Source organism: Pipra filicauda, unplaced genomic scaffold (genome assembly GCF_003945595.2).
Source record: "Pipra filicauda isolate LSUMZ 115617 unplaced genomic scaffold, ASM394559v2 scaffold128_size5466820_pilon, whole genome shotgun sequence".
NCBI classification, from domain to species: Eukaryota; Metazoa; Chordata; class Aves; order Passeriformes; family Pipridae; genus Pipra; species Pipra filicauda.
In genome coordinates, this window is record NW_024103751.1 from 2,331,898 (window position 1) to 2,352,484 (window position 20,587).

General features: G+C 34.1%; 1 protein-coding gene across 7 annotated transcripts in view; it reads right to left on the bottom strand.

Moving 5' to 3' along the window:
* GRIK2 (glutamate ionotropic receptor kainate type subunit 2) overlaps positions 1-20,587 on the bottom strand; it is a 366,123-nt gene that overhangs the window by 327,123 nt on the left and 18,413 nt on the right. Inside the window, exon 1 of one of the 7 annotated variants that reach the window (XM_039390663.1) lies at positions 1,268-1,300. The exons of the other annotated variants lie outside the window; for them this stretch is intronic. The gene's annotated coding sequence lies outside the window, so the exon portion shown is untranslated. Of the gene's footprint in view, positions 1-1,267; positions 1,301-20,587 lie in introns of those variants that run through there. 7 annotated transcript variants of the gene reach the window in all.

Genomic DNA, 20,587 nt, shown 5'->3' on the forward strand with positions numbered 1-20,587 from the left:
GGAGTCATTTCACAGAAAGGCATTGTATTTTCTGCAGTTTTTCATGTGGCTTGAACACTCTCAGTTCATACGAAACTGCTTTAAATTGGTCATGTTTTGCATGCTATTTTCCAACCATCAATATAAACTTAAAACATAGGAATAAGGCTGAACTGTCCAGTGAAAACAAAGAGAGAACAGTGTTTTAACAGTTATTTTTTTAAAAAAGCAACAACAAAATATAATTACAATATTAAGGAAGATACAATATTAAGGAAGATGCTGATGTAGAGTTTGCATTGCTCAAAGATTTATAGATGAGGGATTTCGAATCTAGTTTTTCTCATCTTTACTTTTGAGCAGATAAAATCTCTGGCTATGATTTAGGGAAATAAAACCCTTCAAAAGTTCCACTCTTTATTGAATATAAAATTTATGCAGTGATTTTGGCCTAAGTTCATCCCACCAGTTAGAATGGAATCTTATTTGAAGGTGTCCTAGACATCCCATTTAAATACATAAGATAACATAGAAGAAACCTTTGTTCCCTCTCTGAGTGGACATGCAGCTGATTGATGTGCTGATACATCTACCTAGCCTTCTTACACCTCCTTATCTTGAAGCATACTTTTTTTCTAGCATACCATCCCTCTAGTCCCTATTCTTTTAGCCAAAAGCATCTGAAGAGCGGAAAAACCCTGCAGCTATTTCTTTCTTTTGTGTTGTTTCATTTTCTAAAGTAGGTCACTCTTCGTGAGCCGAATGAAGGTTTAACAGGTTATCTCACAATTAATTGCACTCTAAAGCAGTAGCTGGAGCGGTAGTTAAGTAAAGTAGCTGTGTGATGAAAAGACTTCATTTCTATGAGCATTTCGAAGGTGAGAAAAGAATTAGAAAAACTTCATTCAAAACTTCTTTTAGCTACATGCTACATCCTTAATGAATATAAAGCAGGAAGACATATTACACTGCAAAGACTCTCTGTTCCCTTTCATATACACTCAATTTTCACGTTTGAGATTTCACAGTTATGAAATCCTAATAAGAAAATCTGGTCACATTCAGTGTCACAGAAATACATAAGTAAAAATAAGGAGGAACACTCACCTATTCCTTCTTTTCTAAGAAAAGTAATTCTCCTCCTAGATTCAAAGTGCTTTATAGATTTCTCCAGCTTTCTGAATAAAACCCAATTGTTTCTGCACATAATTAAACAATACTCTTCCAGATAATGAAAAAAAAAGTCTATAACTGTTCCAAAGAGTAGAAAGTTTTGGAGAAAACTCACTTTTCCAGGCAAATTACTGGCACTGCAATCCTGCTGCAAAAGATAAAAATGCATATGGTAGTATTTTCTTAAATCATAGTGTATTTTTCCCAACCTTCGCCCTGTTCTTTTTCCCTTGTCCTATATTCAAATAAAATCAGTCACTATCCAACCAATGGTAATATTCTCAGAAATTATATTAAAATTATTCAGAAATTAATCACAAAGGATATATCTATTTTCAACAGAAAATTTCTATTTTAAATAGAAACATTATTCTTCTGTATCACAATACACCTTTTTATTATTCAAATTATTAAAAAAGGTGGGCTCTTCACTATCTGAAGAGAGTAAAAATACAGTCAAACTTGACAGTCTCACTGTCAATTTTGTTCATGCAAGTGGTGCACTTTGATTAATCATCTTGCTAAGCTCGTTACATTATTTTACTGCTGCATAGTGCAGTACACTTTTATTCTTTTCCTGCTAGACTTCTCAAGAGCGATGTAGTACATACCTGTATTTACATATGATTTTTATATGTGGCATAAGATTATAGCTAAATCTGTGAATAATGACTCAGACCACCATAAAAGCACTGCTGACCCAAAAAAACCACAAACTCAACAAACGAAACGCCTCACAAACAAATAAAACAAAAACAACACATTAAAAAAAAAAAAAAAAAAAAAAAACCACAAAGTAGAAATACCCATAGAGACACCAAAGTTATGATCTGAAGGGATCTATGCAACAGTTCTTCAGTAGTAACAACTTTATCAGTTGCCTGCTGAAGAAAAAGAAATAGTGTGCCTAACATATCTCAATATTCCATTGCCATAATATTCAACTTTTATTTATGTTCTTTTTCTCTGTTGAGGTTTTGCTGTAACATATAAATGAAATTCAACAAGATAACATTTATTTCTGAACAAAACATTAAATAACAGAAAATTACATGAAGATACGCTTTATTTTGGAGTGCAATATGTGTATATATAAACTAGATTTCTATTGCAGATATAATTATATCAATTTTCTTATTTTTAGCATTGCATTTTCACAGGGTCTGCAGTTTCTTCCTATTCTTGAAACAAGTGATACTCCAGCACTGTAAAGAGTTATGAAATTATTTATGGCATCAGTGGAAAACAATTTCTGTCAACACCGTCCCAGGCTACCATGTATTTGGACACCATCTTATTTCCCAGAGTTTGACAAAGGATATATTTATATCCAGCTAAAAAATCCACTACTACTCCATTTCTTGAAAAAAAAAAAATAAATAAGACCTGAACTGTGAAAACTGAAGATTCGCTAAGGGGATATAGCATGATGCTGTTCACAGATCAAATGCAAATTCAAATCAAAGGTGCTCATCTTATTTTCACATCACCAAAGACAAAAAGCCATTAGACACTTACATAACATGGGAATATAATAACACAGTAATATAATAATACAGTATTAGGGGTAAAATGCCAAAATACCTTTTTAATGGCATTGAAACATTTTTGTTATATTTCTTTTAATTCTGAAAATACATGTTGCTATCGATACAAATGCTACTGTCAAGAGCTAGAACACTACATGAAGTATTGTGAACATTTCAGTTTCAAAACCTGATATTCATTGATCTCCATTAAATTCATACATTGACAGACTTTGTAGCAAGTTATTTTCTGTTTTGATCTACAAATAACATCAGTGGCCCAAAAATCAAAGCTATTGATTAAACACAAGCACCAAAAAGGCTACATCAATTTGGTATGTTGGAGAATTAGTCAGTCACATACATTTATGTAGTATAAATCCAGAGCATTTTCAGTTAACTTTCAAAGCGTCACTCAGGGTTGAGAGAAAAATTAACAAAGAAAAATTAATTCTTTCACTGTCCATGCTAGCTAGGCTGCATCTAGGAATAATAAAGCAATTCAGTCTCCAAGTCTGTTACTATGGTAACAATAAATTCCCTTCAAATATAAAGGAACAGTGGACTGGCGGGGATCTCTAAAACCTTTTTCATCAAACACAAGAAACTTGTCATATAAATATTGTCTATTTTTATTTGACTCTGCCTTAAATATAATTTCATGTTTTACTCCACTGTTCCTATGGAAGGTGAATTAAGAAACCCTGAAATAGACTCCTGACATTCTGAGATCAATTGTGCTCATATGTTAGCATTCTCCTTTAAGTTAGGTAACTCAGCCTCCCAGAAATTCATTTTGTGTGTTACTTAAAGTTCATAGTATTATCTTTCCTCAGTAACATTTTTCATGTCTAAGATTATTCTACTTTCCTAATTTAAGGCCAGTTTTGGTTCACTGACTATTCCCACTTCCTCTTCTTTGCACTGCTTTGTTCATCTTTGTTGAATATGAGTGACCATAAAAGCCTATCTCTTTCCAAGTGCATTCCTTATACTCTGGTATTCCCTTCCTGTGTGTCATTATTTCTTTTACACACAGAATCATGCCCTGGTGCATCTTAAGGCATGGGCAAACTAAATCTTTAAAATTTCATCCCATTTCTACTATCCTGTCATCAAGATAGTCCTTCTTACTTTCTGCAGATTTCAGCCTGACAGTTCTCTTTTTCTTGATCTTATTAGTAATTAAAAAATGAAAGTTAGTGTCAAAGTGTAACTTGAGAAACAGCACCTCGAACTTTACTCCTGCCCATCAACATAGTCCATGTCACCTCCTCTTCAATCAGTTTTTTAATATCATCCCATGATAATGATCATCATTTCTAGTTTAGCTATGACATTTCCCTTGTCAAATAACTTTTGCAATGTAGGAGGCTAGGATATAGTTAACCTACTTTCTCTAATAAGAATAATAGTTTCTCTAATAAGAATTCTCTAATAAGAATAATTGTTATTCAACAAATAAAATCTACAGTTCATAAAATGTTTTAATAATTCCTATTTTTTCTTTAAATGTAATTTTTGAGATTTTCTTTCCTTTAAAATACGATCAAAAACTTAACTGGCAGATTAGCATGAGCTATCACAAACCGTTTACTTAGACAGATAGATAGATAGATGATAGATAGATAGATAGATGATAGATAGATAGATAGATGATAGATAGATAGATAGATAGATAGATAGATAGATAGATAGATAGATAGATAGATAGATAGATAGATAGACAAAAATCTTCTGTTTTCAAAACACAGAAAGAGATATTACCTAAATCCTTACTATGAAATCATTAAGGGGCTTGAATTTTGTTTTCAATTTTTGGTAATTTTCATTTTCAAACTTACAGTGCAAGTTATTATTCTTTTTTTCTTCATATTGTACCCTCTACTATGGCCATCATTAACCTTACTTGAACACTGAAGAAAAGTGTTTAGGTTTTAGGTGTCCTAAATTATATATCTTTAGCTCATCTTCACTAGAAAACATTTCACATCACATTTTTTGTTTGGGTGTGTATTTTCAACTTTATATTTTATTCCTATAATTTATAAACCTAAAAAAATTCATAATAATTTTCTTTTGACCTTGGACAATTTTCATTTTATACTTATTCTTCCTTGTTCCAGGAAGGTTTTCATTCTAATTGACTACTCCAAGCCGGTGCTCTTACTTTACCAAAGGTTACCCCTTAAAATTGAGAACATCGGTTCTCTTATTTAATCTTCAGCTTAAATGTCAGTCCTCCGTGAATTTCCTGACACTTCCAAGAGAAACTATAGCATAAAATCCTGTCTAGCTGGTTCAATGACTGGTAAAGAAATCCATCAGTCTCTGCTTTTTGCATTAGTGGTAATGTACTACTAATAATTATTGCTAACTATTTTCTATGAGAAAATAATAAATTTTATAATTAGAATTCCTGGAAATTCCTTTCTCTGTTTTATAGCGTGTCTCTTACCACATCTATATACAATAGGGAGAACCTCAACCAAAATCATAACACCACTGCAATATCTCCTGCATAATTTATCTTCAAAACTGACTTCAAATCAAATATCTCAACTGATGATGTCATTTGTGCACGTTACATTACACTGTGTTACACTTCTGAAGTGAAGGAGGAGTTCTTTCTGGTTAGACAGTTCTTTTTTTCTGACTCTTGAATTTGGTCATAAGATTGATCTAAACATTATAAAACATGAAGAAGGACTCAATTATTAATATATTTATAAAATTATTCTTTTTAATTACCTGTATTTCATTTATGTGTAAGGCATCACTACAAGCCAGGAACAAAAAAAAAAAATTCCTAATCTTACAGAAAAGTTTACGCTTAAACATTTTCAATTTATATTCTCAAGTGTTTGGAACATGGTGTGACTCCTGGGGATGGTCCTGTGCAGGGCTAAGGGTTGGACTTGAGGATCCTTGTGAGTCCCTTCTAACTCAACATATTCCGTGATTCGGTGATTCAGTGAAAAGTAAATACCACTTCCTATGTCCTTCATAATCACCTAATGATGTTTTGTTGTCATGTTTATGATTTTTAAGGTATAATCCCAAAAGAGGATTGATTTGCCTCACATAGGAAGTTAATTTGGCTAACAGCAAATTTATTCCTGTCTCAGGAATGTAAGTAAAGAAATTCATATTCTGTGATTTCTTGAGTCTTGTGTAGATACACGATGCTGTAAATATTTTTGCTGCTATTGTGCTAGTTACCTCAATGAAAACACTCAGTCTCACATATGTCTATTATTTAATGAGTTATGAGATCCTTTCCCAGAAGAGATAACCCTGGGATTTTGTTTGTTTTTCCAGAAAAAGGAGTTTTTTAACTTTCTGTCAGCATCATTTTGCATTCCTATTTTACTACATATTTGGAATGAACTGCACTGTTCCCAAAAATAATCTTCAGAATATCAAATACATAGGCAATATGATAACTTGGGTTCTGTCTAGACATATAATATATAGTTTCAGAAAAGCTGTCGTGTATTGCACTCATCCATACAATCTCATTTCAAACATTTATTCAGGTTGTGTGAAATTGATCATTTATTTTGACAATCTTCAGTCAACAAATCCCTTGAATAATAATAGTATAGGAACTTTTATGTTACACATAATTTTTTTTAGACCTTAACCTAAGAAAAAATAATTATGCCTTGATTGCTTTATATTTTTATGAATGTTTTCCTTATCCAGGATAATTATAATTGTCACCTCTAACTTTGGTTTGAGGGCTTTTTCTCTTCTGATATTTTAGTAGCTAATTTTTACACAGTTTATTTTTGTAATACTTCTTTGTAAATCAGGTTCATTGCAGCAGCTGAAAACCTGCTACCAAGTAACTAGAATTCCCAGGCACTTAAAAGAATGGACAGACACATTGACCTAAAGCCATGGGGTTTTGAGGCAGGGGCACATTGGCCTGTTGGAGCGACTCCAGAGGAGGGCCATAAAGATGATCAAAGGGCTGGAGCACCTCCCCTATCAAGACAGGCTGAGAGAGCTGGGATTGTTCAGCATGGATAACAGAAGACTTCTAGCAGACCTTATGGCAGCCTTCCAGTACCTAAAAGGGGCCTACAAGAAAGTCGGAGAAGAATTTTTAACAAGGGCATGAAGTAATAGGATAAGGGAAAATGGTTTTAATCTGAAAGAAGGTAGGTTAGGTTATATATTAGGAAGAAATTCTTGACTGTGAGGGTGGTGATGCACTGGAAGAGGTTGCCCAGAAAAATTGTGGATGCCTCATCCCTGGAGGTGTTCAAGGCCAGGCTGGATGGAGCTCTGAGCAACCTGGTTTAGAGAATAGTGGCCCTGCCTGTGGCAGGAGCTTTGGAACTAGATGATCTTTAAGGTCACTTCCAACCCAAACCATTCTATGATTCTGTGAAATTATGAGTATGGTTGTTTTTAATATTAACATATTGAATATCTTGTGGGAGCAACGTAAGGTGTTGTGGTTCTCATTGACTCTGCTGAGTACAGCAGTGTCAAAGCATATATCAGCTTCATAAATTAGCTTGAAAAAACTGCCAAACCATTGTTATTAAAACAAAGAAATTATGAAGTATCTTACTGTAAAAACATCTGAACATTGTTACATTTATTTTGATTTCTTTAATTCAATAAAAACCACACCCTCACTTTTGTTTTTCCTTCTAATAGATGGATCTAGGAATTACCATACCCAAAGTCCAAAAGCCTCAATTCTAGTCTTCACCCTACTCAGCTGCCACCAATTCTGTCAAGTAATCCTTTAACACCTAAAGCCAGTTAAGCCTGTTTCTTATTTTAACCTTCCTAACCTGCCAAAGATTGTGCTTTTGTGCATGCCTGGAAGCACTTCAGGCTCAACATCAGCAAGAGAGCTCCGGTACTCAAGTCGGGTTTAGATCTGTTGGGGTGCATAAATAGAAGAACTCTTCCTTCATCTGTTTTGCCTGCAGTGCTTAATCTTACAGCTGGGTGTTAAAGCATGCCTACTGGATTTGGCTTCACACAAAATACCACAACAACCACAAGAAGAGATGGCTTCCCTAGCTTCTTCCATGGCTCAATATACTCACCTGCCTCAACCTTGTAGGAATTTAAATCTATGCTTTAATCCTGAAGCTGATTGTATTAACCATCAAATTATTGAAAATTCAAAGGTAATAGAATTGGTGAATGCCTTTAATCCCTGCTTCTGTTGAAGCATTTCTGTTTTACATCAAAGCACTCAAGATTCAAAAGACCAACAGAGGAATAAAGAGCAGTATAAAACTCAACAGATTAGGAGGAGTCATGGGGCTCAGTCTTTTGCCTGAAGGATTATTATCCCTTTAACAGTCAAGGGATAAAAAAAGTTATATTATGTCAAGAACTCTTGCAAGCAAGTCTGTTAACAGTTAAGCTAGAAAGTCCTTTTCCTTCTTACAGTCTCTGCCTCAATATATCATTAATTATAGTACAAAAGTTGAAACAGCAGCAGCAGTAGGTTTGCAACAGTTGTGTGTTTAAATCCCATATGCAAAAATTGACCTCAGAAGTACAATATCTTCTATGAATGCATTAACCACTAGATAATTCTATAAAAACATGGACACCTTCTCTACTAATCTTTCAAATAAAATGTGATAAAAATATTTTTGTGGTTTTTTTTTTTTTTAAAGAGAGTTTGATAGAATAGTTTTTGAGACATGAAGCCACTTCCTGATGGCTATGAACATCTAATTCCAGGACATGAGCCCCATTTATCTGCTTATTTTTGACTGCTCACTGTTTCACGTGCCAGTTTTTGGGCTTCCCCTTGTTTCCTGTGTACCCAATATAGATCCTGAGTACCTAACTCAGGCCGTGGTTCTCCTTCCTAGGATGAAATTCCCCAAATTTAAATATTGAAATAAACAGTTGAATACTAACATGACTCATTAGTATAACCTGTCACAAAATCTGTACACACTGGAAAGACCTTGTCAGTATTTCCCTTTTTCTCATAAATCTTTGAAATAAAAAATAATTTGAGGCTGTTTGAATTTCTTGCATGCATATTTGGGACTTAGTATTTTCTGTTTAATTGGAAATATTTGCCAGCACCTCGTATCTATTACAGTGGTAAAAAAAAAGCAACAACATAACCTAAACAAACAAACAAACAAACATTTTGCTGCAGTGCTTAAGACACTCTAAAGTTACTAAATGACAGCAAATTCTCCCCACACAGAATGTGGCAATTTCTTGCCATCACTCATGATGGAAAAAAATTACATAGATTCAATACATAAAATAATGGAAGAAAAATATAAGGAAATAAGAAGCTCACCTTTTAAATACTGTTAGAAATCTTCACAGGGCTATTCAAATACAAACAGAGCTCGAGTCAGGTATTTAACCAAGAGGTACCATTTTCTTTGCAGTAGGTCTGTGTTTCAAAGCATCTCCAGGCAAGTTGGTTGGGAGAGTAAGTATTGGAAATCCTGCCGATTACCTCAGCAGGTATCTTACAACATGAGAATTTTGATTTGTTTCTGGAAATGTCATATATTTATCTGGCTGTTCAAATTGATTATCAAAATTTAAAAGGCCCAGACCTGTATGAAAAAAATATGACTAAAACTAGGTATTAAATCTGAGCATACTATTGGGAGAAAAGTGACAATGAAGTATTTTCATTCATGTGTGTAAAGCTCTGAATCAAATTTTTCCAAAGATTTTCACTTTTTTTTTGTCATACCTATCAGATAAAGGAAATTTATGTCTCAGTTTTGCATTTGCTCAGGAAGCAGTGGCCACTCAGTGCTGTGCAAGCAGTCTTTAAGTCACTGAACATTCAGTGAAGGTAGTAGAAGACCTGCTTCCTTGTGTGAAAGCGGAATTAGTGAGAACTGAGTAGTGGCTATCATGTGATTTTGCTATGTCTTATTTCAATTCCATTGCAGTCAGCAGAAATCTTATAAGGATATTCATTTCTTTTTGTTATCTGGTGTTTGTTGCAAAACTTTTTCTTTGGAAGAATTTTTCCTTTTCCTGGCAGAAAAAAATTAGTAACTACAGCAGAATGTGAAAATACATGGTTTCATTCCAAAGAGTGGAAAAAAAATGCAGAAATATTTACCAGGAGGACTTTCAGGCTCCCTGTGTACCACTGGTTTATTTTTAAGGATGATGCTCTGAACACATATACAAAAAGAAAAGCATTGAAGGCACAATGGCAGCAAAAGGGCTTAACAAAAATAGTATGTATGCTATTCTGCAAGAACACTCCTTCAAAAATAAAAGTAGTGGCTGTGCATGTCTGCACAATGTATCTATTCCAGAAAGCCAGACAAAGTGGATCCCTTCCACTCTATCAATGATATGATATTTACTAGAAATTAGTTGAACAAGAGAGAAGTATTAGGCTGTGTATTAAATACATATATGCACATATATATACATACATCATACATACATTCATTAGAAATAATCACCTATCTAGTTTTTACATGCCATCAGTGTGGACTACTGCAGCCACACGCACTGTTAAGAATTTCTATGCAGTTACTCAGAGAAGAAATTAAAGATTATATCTGAGAAGTAGTTTAAAAGATTAACATAATGCGAATAAAATGAAGCATCCCTTAAAAATTCTAGGCAAGTTTTACTGTGATTTACAGCAGTGCTGCTGTCATGCCTTCAATGACATTACACAGGTATAATGAGGACAGAAATGTAACTAAGTGAAACTGGGCATTCGTTTTGGAAGCAAGGTACAACTAAGGGCTAGATTTACATAGGAATTTCAGAGCCTAGCCTCAGGGCAAAGTCCACATCTAAAATCCCTAAATAATTCAAGGAATTCACTAGGTGATCAGGATTAACAGCCTCATGGTTCTTAACAGGTAGTTAATGGGATGACATAGTAATCTTGCAGAGACATAATTTGTAGAGGCAGACACACAGATTCAACACCTTCCTCATAGGAAGGGGGCTAAAATCTTCATCTTGTGCCTGTCTTGGGAGCATATAAACAGAAACTTTAAGGAACTCTCAAAGGACAGCACTAAAGGAATTTTGCTGAAAACAAAGAGCAGGAAAGAATGAAGTCAAAATTCTCCAGAGCTGGATTGTAGAAGCTAGCATGAGGTACTGATGGAAACTTCAGTTTGCATAGACATTTTTGTAATGTGTATGCATGTATGCCTGTGACATCTACATATAGAGCTGAAAGTATAGAATCAAAATTTCATCAAAAATCTAAAATAAGATTACACAAAGATTTTGGAGAAACAAAAATAAAGTGTTATACTTATATGTGCACACACATCCCTGTTTGCAAATATACACATTTCAACTGTAGGCTCAATACGTCTGTGTCAACCCTTCTTCCTTCCCCAGATGTGATAATCTACTCTGAGTTTGTTTTCACTGAAAAGAATCATAGAATTGCAATTTGGGTTGGAAGGGACCTTTTAAGACTATCTAGTCTCACTTCTCTGTAATGAGCAGGGACATCTTCAACTAGATCAGGTTGCTCAGAGCCCCATCCAACTGAACCTTGAAGGTTTCTGGGGACGAGGCATCTACTGCCTCTCTGGGAAATCTGTTCCTCTATTTCACCACCCTCACAGTAAAAATTTCCTTCCTTGTATCTAACCTAAATCAACCCTCCTTTAGTTTAAAATCGTTACCCTTTGTTCTGTCGCAAGACATCCTGATAAAAAGTTTGTCCCCATCTTTCTTTTAGGCCCCTTTAATGGTAATGTGGAAACTGGACAGGGCTTGGGACTTAGCCCTCTTCCCCCACACACCCCTGCTCCATATTATTTGCTTTAGAGTTTCAACTGCCTTTTTCTGTATGAGATGGACAAACTGACTAGAAAACAGACACCTACATAAGCACACTGTAAAATAAATAAACAAAACAAAATTTCCTTTTTCTGGATTCTGTAACAATACTGTCCTTTAAACAGTAATAAAATGTGGCCTCTAAATGCTTTGGATGAGTAGCTGGAAGACAAACAATACATTTTGTCTCATACTGTCAGAGTCCAATAATCTAGCACCCCTTGACTAACTGTTCCCAGAATGAGTCTTCCTCCTAATCAGCTGCTCATATTAAGGCTCATGATAGGAAAGTTAATGTGTAATTTAAGAATTAATAGTCTACAGTAACAAAATTTGATTAGTTAATACTCTGTTAAACCACAGAGTAACCTGACATGATTGTACAAAAATGTATTATTCATCTTTGGATGTATAAGCCTTGTAGTTTCTAGTCAATGTTTTTGTTTTATTGATTACTTAATAGTAGATCAAACACTAATCTTGCCTTGTATTTAAATTTTTGAGATTAGTCTTTTAAAACTTATTTCTCTAGAGTGAATATAGACATAAAATACAGTACTCTATTCAATATCTAGCTTTTAGTTAACTCCTTTCTTAGTAGATAGATGCATATTCATTACTAATCTTCCACTAAATTGAATTGACCTTAACAGCAACTGTTATTCCTGTCACTGTAGGGCAGAACTGAAGAAATACTAAATTTCTGCAAGAATATCATGAGCCAATTTGTAAGAAGATACATTATTTTACTTAAAAAAAAAAAGAAATACACAGACAAATTAGCACCTGACTTAAATGTGTTGTTTCAAAGCTTTCTCCTCAAACCTCTTCATAGAATCACAGAATGCTGAGGGTTGAAAGGGATGACCAGTGGGGTCATCTAGTCCAATCTCTGTGCTCAAGTGTCATCCTAGAGCACACTGCAAAATGCAGAGTTCTTGAATACCTCTAGTGAAGGAGACTCCACAACTCTCTGGGTAATTTGTTCCAGTGCACAGCCATCCACACAGTGAAGAAGTTCTTCCTTATGTTCAGATGGGACTTCCTGTGCATCAATTTCTGTCCATTGTCTCTTGTCTTAGTGCTTGGCATCACTGAGAAGAGCCTGGATCCATCCTCTTGTAACCCTCTCTTCAGATAATTATGTACATTGGTAGAATCCCTTTTCAGTCATCTTTTCTCAAAGCTAAACAGGTCCAATTCACTCAGCTTTTCCTCATAAGAGATGCTCCAGTCCCCTAATCATCTTTGTAGCCCTCCACTGGACTCTCTGCTGGAGCTCCATGTCTGTCTTGTACTGGGGAACCCAGAACTGGACACAAAACTCCAGGGGCAGCCTCACGAGGGCTGACTAGAGAGGGGCAGAATCACTTCCCTCAACCTGCTGGCAATGTTCTTCTCTGTTCCCAGGTCCTTCTCTGCAGAGCTGCGTGGCTTCCAGCCTGTACTGGTGCCTGGGGTTATTCTTCCCAGATGCAGGACCCTACATTTGCCCTTGTTGAATTTCAGGCCATTCTTCTCTGCCTGTCTCTCCAGCCTGTCAAGGCCCTTCTGAAGGGCTGCACAGGCATTCTGGGATATCCTTCCAATTTTGCACTATCGGCGATCTGGCTGATGGGACTTCTGTCCCTTCATTCAAGTAATTGATGAATAAGTTACACAATAGTGGACCCAGTATTGAACCTTAGGGGACATCATAACTGACAGGCCTCCAACTAGACCCTGTACCACAGTCACAACCCTCTGGGATATGCCATTCAGAGAGTTCTAAATCCACCTCACTGTCTATTCATCCAGCCTGTATTTCTGAGTTTACCTAAGAGGATATCATGAGAGCAATATCAAAAACCTTGATATGTTCAGGTAGACAATACCCACTGCTCTCATCCATACGAGCAGTTGTCTCATTGCAGAAGGCAATCAGGTTGGCAAAGCATGACTTCCCTTTGCTGAATTCATGTTGACTACTCCTGATCATCCTCTAGTTTTCCACATGCTTAGAGATGATCTTCAGGATGAGGCGCTACACCAACTTTCTGGGTATTGAGGTGAGGCTGACTACCTTCAGGAATACTAAACTTCCTGAGTTTGCTTCTCTTACAGGATATATTTCTCCACAGAATACCACACATATTCATAGGTATTTCTCTTTTCTCTTAATATTTAAAAATAAATTGACTTTTGAATGAGTGTATTTTTGAATTTGATACTCAGAGTTTCCTGCAACACATAAAAATGCAATGCATAAAACAAATGCATTTAAGAGTTCAAAGCAAATATGTATTTTACCTGCATGCATGATTTTATCTACTCAGAATGTTCCTTTTCCCAAGACTGTTTTCAGTTAAAAATGTTTTTCTTTGCCTCTATAAATAACAGTTGCATTATGCCATAAATTTCAAATAAGCTAGCCCCTGAATACATCATTGCTAATAAAACAATGAAACCATTTCCTATTAAACAAAGTTAACAGTGACTATCAGTTTAGGCTATATGCCTGACAGTTCAAATATATTTCTTGCCATAAAACAGGTTTGCAAGTCTTAAATGGTTTCACATTTCTCTAAACCACACTAAGAGCATAACATGAATATTTTAAGCAGCTTAGCTTTGATTTAAATATATTTACTTGGGATATGCTGGCAGCATCCCAAAATGCAGTGTAATACCCTTAAAGCTGGCAATCCCAAACTCAATTTAAGAGAGTAGATAATATGGACTAGCAGCATTAGAGCAAATAAAGTCAATTAACAGGAGGTTTTTTACTTAATTTGTTTTCTCTAGCTTGAAATTGCAAAGGGTGGATAAAGCCGTGGGATTAATGAAGAAAGAAATTAATGTAAATGGAATATAAAACAAAAAAGGGAACAGAGAAGTCCAGGAGCTATTATTCATTACTCAGTTTTTAATATTTGAAATGCTACAGTAATATTCTTTTATTTAAAGCAGTCGAAATGCAAAATGGAAACTCCATCTTTGGAATCTTGTAGACATTCACCAGCATGTTATGAGAGGCAATATACTAATTTGAAAGCATTTACTTCCACTGAAAAATAAATATTTGAAAATATATAACTATGGAAAATAATGTGTTTGTTGTAAGAACCCTGTCAAATTATCTGTTCCTGAGATTTCCCTCATACATAAAGACAAATTCAATTCATTGTTAAATGAGTTATTCAGGCTGATTTATGTGCATATTGAGATGCTGGCACTTAGGTGTTCCAAGATCAAGATAAGAGGAAAACAGCCAAAAATAGTCACAGAATAGTAACACATTCCGAAAGTGAAAACAAATGCTTGTATTTCAAATTTTGCTGCCTACATTTCAGCCAGACTAAGAACAGAAATAAACAAGTTCTCTTCATATGATGTCTCTACAGATATACTGGAAACTTCTTAATGAAAGTACTGTTGAAAACATTGCTAGTGATTTCCCAGCTCTCACTGATTTTATGTTTTAAAAGTAAAATTTTTGTTTTGAAATCTGTATTTCCAGTGAAATCTAAAAAGTCAACAAATGTAACTCTACAAGGAGAACATGTTTTATTTCCCAACAATTGTATATCATGACTCATAGGAGGTTCATTCTAAAGAACATTCGAGCATATGTAAATCCATATGCTTTGTTTCAGGATCCATCTGTTTTGATTTGATATATAGGCTTCAAAATGACATTTATTTTATGAAACATACACTAAGTGAAAGCGTCCACAATACTCGCTTTGATTTCTTGTAAACCAATTATGTTATTTGAACATATCCTTGTACATTTAGCATGGAAATTGCAGAATCTTTTCTGAAGCTGGAAATTGCATTAAGCTTCTAATCATAATTTGTGAAGTTAAGATATAAGGCAAAGTTTTTAATATTTCTGTGAATATTTAGCTTTGGTGTTATTGAAGGCATTCATTACAGTCTGTAAGTCATTGAATGCTGCAATGATAAGTAGATAGGTATTTAACTACTCTCAAGTAACCAGATTTAAGCATCTTTGCGGCATTGTTTTGTTTCACAGTTCATGTAGCAATGTAGGGTACACTTTTCTAAGACAAGCCTGTAAACATAAAGGACCATCCCAGGTTCACAATAGCCTTGAACTTGGGTAAAAATCATACATATGATTTTCAAATTCTATTTTTCTAAAGAAACATCGTACAATTGTGATGTGAAGCCACTGTTCTTTTACAAATAGTATGTTTCTATCCTGTACATACACTTCCAGGGAAGGTTTCTGTGTAAATGTGACTGCAGGACTAAATTATGGAATCATACCAACAGCTATTTGTATTAAAGGTTCAAAACAAGGAACAGATAATTAAAAATTACCTAATTACCCTAATAAATTGCATAACCAATTTTAATCGTGTTTGCTACTTTTTCCTTTTTTCCCATATACTAGGCCACCTGTGAAAGAGATTTAACAGTAAAAACAGTTTTCGAAACATTCTGATATTATCCAGCCATTACTGAGGCCAGACAAGCTTATAAGTGAGCAGATCTGATCACTTTAGCAGGAAGCAGAAAAATTAATTACAATATATTTAAACAATGTAAAACCTTCAGATTTAAATTTTCTGTTGCAAAGTCCCACATACCTACTTAAGAGTCACTGTAAAGTGCTGCCACTTCCCATGGATCCCTATGAATAGGAATAACAAGTGCTCAACAGTCTTAAAAATCAGGTCACAGTATGCAGTCTTTCCTGGTGCTTGATAAGATGTAAAACACTTATTGACATCTCTAGAACTGTGTAAAATAATAACTGGCCTACAGTGTGGTCTTTTGTTAGCCTTGATTTAAGTAGGGAAACTCAGGTAGTCCAAATTCAGGATTCAGGAAGAGAATTTTACTGTATGAGAGGAGAGTAATTTGAAGTCCCTATATAAGATAATTAAGTGTTCTGGGTCAACTTGTGGATCAAGGTTATTGCACAAGTATATACTGCATATAAAAGTCACTTTAGCTGATGATTTTTAATCTCTGTATGTAAAACTTTTTAAAATATTATATATATAGATAGATGTGTATATAGAGATAGATAGATATAAAAATATGTGCAATGTATACAAATGCTTAATATACTTGTCATTTGATTAGTTACAAAATAATCTGAGATACAAAGTACTGGTTGTTTTTTTCCTTTAAAAATTTAAATACTCAAAATTATTGCAGAAATAAAAAAGTATAAACAGGATTTAGTACAGAAATTTCGTATTACCCAGCAAATCTATATTTAAACTCATCATTAACATTTCCTGATTCCTGACAATTAGTCCTTCAACGCTTAGATTCCTTAATAGACAACCTTTTCTGTTTACTGCTTTTTTTCCAGATATAAAATCTCCTGCAAGAAGACTACCTGACTTTGAGGTTGTTTCAACAACACAACGTTAAAATGCGAGGGAAAACCGATCTCCCAGCAGTCAGAGATTCAATATGTCAAACCTGAGTGAAGACAAGCTTTGATAACAAAGCAGCAGTAAAATCAACTACTATCATACGTACTGATTTCCTCATCCAAATACCACATCACTGAAAAAAATCAGGAAGGATTAATGTTAAACAATAAGTTTCAGGAGTTCTGTCCTCTCAGAAAAACAGTGAAATGGTCTATGCAGCAGAGTGGCTGCATCTTCAAGTGCATGCCCAAGCACAAATAGCAGGTGTGGAAAACATATTCAAGTGTAAGAATTCAAGATTATTTGTGCGAACACTGAAAAAAGTTACTGTAACCAGATTAGGGGAGAAAAAACGCAGCAATATTTAGGTTTATCAGAAAATAGACACCTCATTCATATTGACCGATTCCTCAAAATGCTGACTCAAAACCAAGCTTGAAGAATTTCATTTAATAAAGGAAATATTATTATGTTATTATGGCCCAAAAAAAAAAATCAAAACCAAACACAAAAAAACCCCAAACACACAAACAACAACCAAAAAACCCTAAAGAAAACCTACAAAAAATCCAACCACAGATTCCAAGCTTACTCAAATTTAAAAGCCAAAAGTTTTTAAATCCAAATTATAAGATCATTAAATGAAAACTATGGTTATTGCACTAATAACTATGGTTATTTTAATTTATAAAATCTGGTTTTATACACAGGCAAAAACTTATTTGTCATTTGATCAGATCTAAAAGGATGTCTTGCAATTACCAATATGTGTACACTAATTTGGGAGGAACAGGACGGGGACACAATACAATATTTATCTACTATTTCTGTAAATAAAAGCAGGACTTAAAAAATGTTTGATTTTCTGTGTGGGCTTTTTTCTTATCTATCACTTCATATGGAATCCTATGATCTATGATGACTATTGTTACAATGCTATTATAATGCTTTGCAAAGTACATGCAGGAATTTTATAGCAGAAAACTGTTAGAAATTGAATTTGTTATTATTATTATTACTATTATTGCTGTTGTTGATGTTGTCGTTGTTGTTGTTACTATTATCATTATTAAGCAAGATTAAGATAGATTTCAGAATGTTCTGAAAAGTAACACAAAAGTGACACACCAGTTCTGAGACACAATCTTTCCAGTCGTAATTCAACAGATGCATCTGTAAAAAGTAACACAAAATCCAATTGCAGAATCTGACTGACCAGCATTCTTTTTTTAAGATAACTTTATTGATTTAATTTATGTCTTTGATAAATTTTCAGCAGTTATCAACTTCCTAAAAAATAAGTGCCCATGATGATTGGTAGATTCCCAAGAACCACTGGCTGTCGTTCAGGTAGGGTACTTGTTTAAATGTGTGGTCTTTAAAAGTAATATTTTGTTTTAACATAAATGAAGTTTCTCTCTTTTGTCTTATCATTAGCAACATTTAGCTGTTTAGTGGAGTTGTATCCAGTCAAACAAGGAAGATTGTGGAAGATCTATTTCAAGAACAGATAAATCAAATCAATAACACAAAATCTTTGAGCAAAGCTGCTTGAGATTTATTTGTGATGAATCATCTCATAATCATGTCATCAGTTTTATACATGGCTATACTTATAGTTCTTCTTAATTTTGTTCAAAGGAAATATTTCTAAAAAACTGGTACATGGAGAATCTTGGCACATGGATGAAAATTCCAAGTTCTTTGTACATGTAATGCTTAAAGTATATAAACACAGTGTCCTTAGTAAAATACCAACATCTTTATCACTTTTCCCATTACAATCCTGAAAAATGAAATAATACTACTTTATTCTGTAGACTCAGTGAGCTGATTGTCTTTCTGGGCCTCGGGCTCTAAACAGTCCCTGGGCAGTTGTGGGATTATTTTGAATAATAAATTATCTCCCATAGAGGTAATTATCAAAATTATCTACTTATTTAACAATGGCCAACAGTTCTTTTTTTTTGACACAGTTACTTTTCTCAGCAGCATTGTTTGATTACAGCATGAAACTATGCTCTGTAGTTTCTGCACTCTTAAAATTCTACTTTTTCTAAGTGAGTCTCTAAATCAGTAATACCAACGTCCAGAAGTAAAGAAAGTTTTTTTTTTGTTTTGAGGTGTGTTTTAGTTTTGGGGTTTGTTGGCAGTTTTTTATTGTTTGTTTGATTGTTTTAAAAAAAAAAAAAGCTGACGTACACTTACTTCCAAGTTTCCTACAGACTTTTGCCCATTTTTACCCCAGCTAAACACATTCCTAATTTGAGAGAAGTAATATAAGAAACTGCCAAGTTGTATATAAGCTTGTGTAGCTAGAAACACCATCATCCACATCTCTTCATATCCACAGGCATACACTTCACTGCTGACACAAACTGCAGATAAGTGACTCAGTTTAGTATTTTACCTGGGGATCTCCAGTGATGACTTTAATTTTTTAAATCAACTCTTTATTCTGCATAAATGCTGAAATAACAATAGCAAATGTCATATAGCAAGGAAGAATATGAAATAGTAGTGGAACACGGTAAAATAAACGCTTCGTAAAGCAATATTCAGCCAAAGATATTCAGCCCTGCAGCAGGAAAATTGTAGAAATGTAGTTCTGAAGTAAGGTCGTGGAAATGTAGCTCATTTGTCTTTTTGCAGAAAGATATCAATGGGAATATTGGTGAGTGTAGTGACCAATATATCTTCTTTTTTTGTTTTGATATATAATAATTTAAAACATTTTTTTAAATGGAACTTAAGTCCATTTGAAAGGTTCTGTGACACTTTGTGTTACAGAACAAAGTCTTCGCACAACAAAAAAAGTATAAAAAGTAAAATATTTGGTTGCTACTGAAAGAAATATTATAAAATATATAATGTTGTAAGCAAGATAATATTATTTTTTTAAATAGGATAGCACTTTCTAACAATGTTTAAATGTCAGTCGTAGTTCTGAAATACCTGTTGTGTTAAAAACCTGTTACCTGTGAAGTAAATAAACCTAAATGGGTTTCTTGAAAATTCTATTGAGAGGTAACTGATTTCTAAAGAATATTAAAAAAAATTATTTAAGAGAACTAATTATAAAAAAATGGGCTAAAGATATTTTAAAACTCAAAAAGCACTGCAATCCTCTGCACTTTCATCTCATTACCACTGCAATTAAGAAATACTGTACTTAGCATAGGGCATTTCAGAACTCAGAAAGATCTGAAAATCTCAGTATACTCATGTCCTTTGCCAGCCCTGGAAGAAACTATTTTTGAAATTTCATTAAAACCTAGACTAACCCTTTTATACTTTTTCTTTCAATTTGCTTAGCATAACAGCTCAACTATCTTTAGGGTGACACCAAAGCCAATATTTTGTGGTTATCAGTGTGTTTGTTTTCTGACAAAATAATTGATTACTTCAGTGTAAGACCTACATGAACTCTAAAACAAGCTAATATTTTCATACTTCCTTCAGCTTCTTGGTTTTTAAAATTATGGTTCAATGGGATGATTCATGGAAATAAAATCTCTTGTGGCTTTCCACCTATTAACTGTATTTGTGAAGTTATCCATGTGGGTAAACATTTGTGGAAGAGGTGTCTGATAAAATAAGGAGGTCAAATATGGAAGTAATAAAGACTCTTTTGCCTCCCCAGGAGTTCCCCTAATTTAACAGCAAAGAACTAAATGTTGATCCTCAACA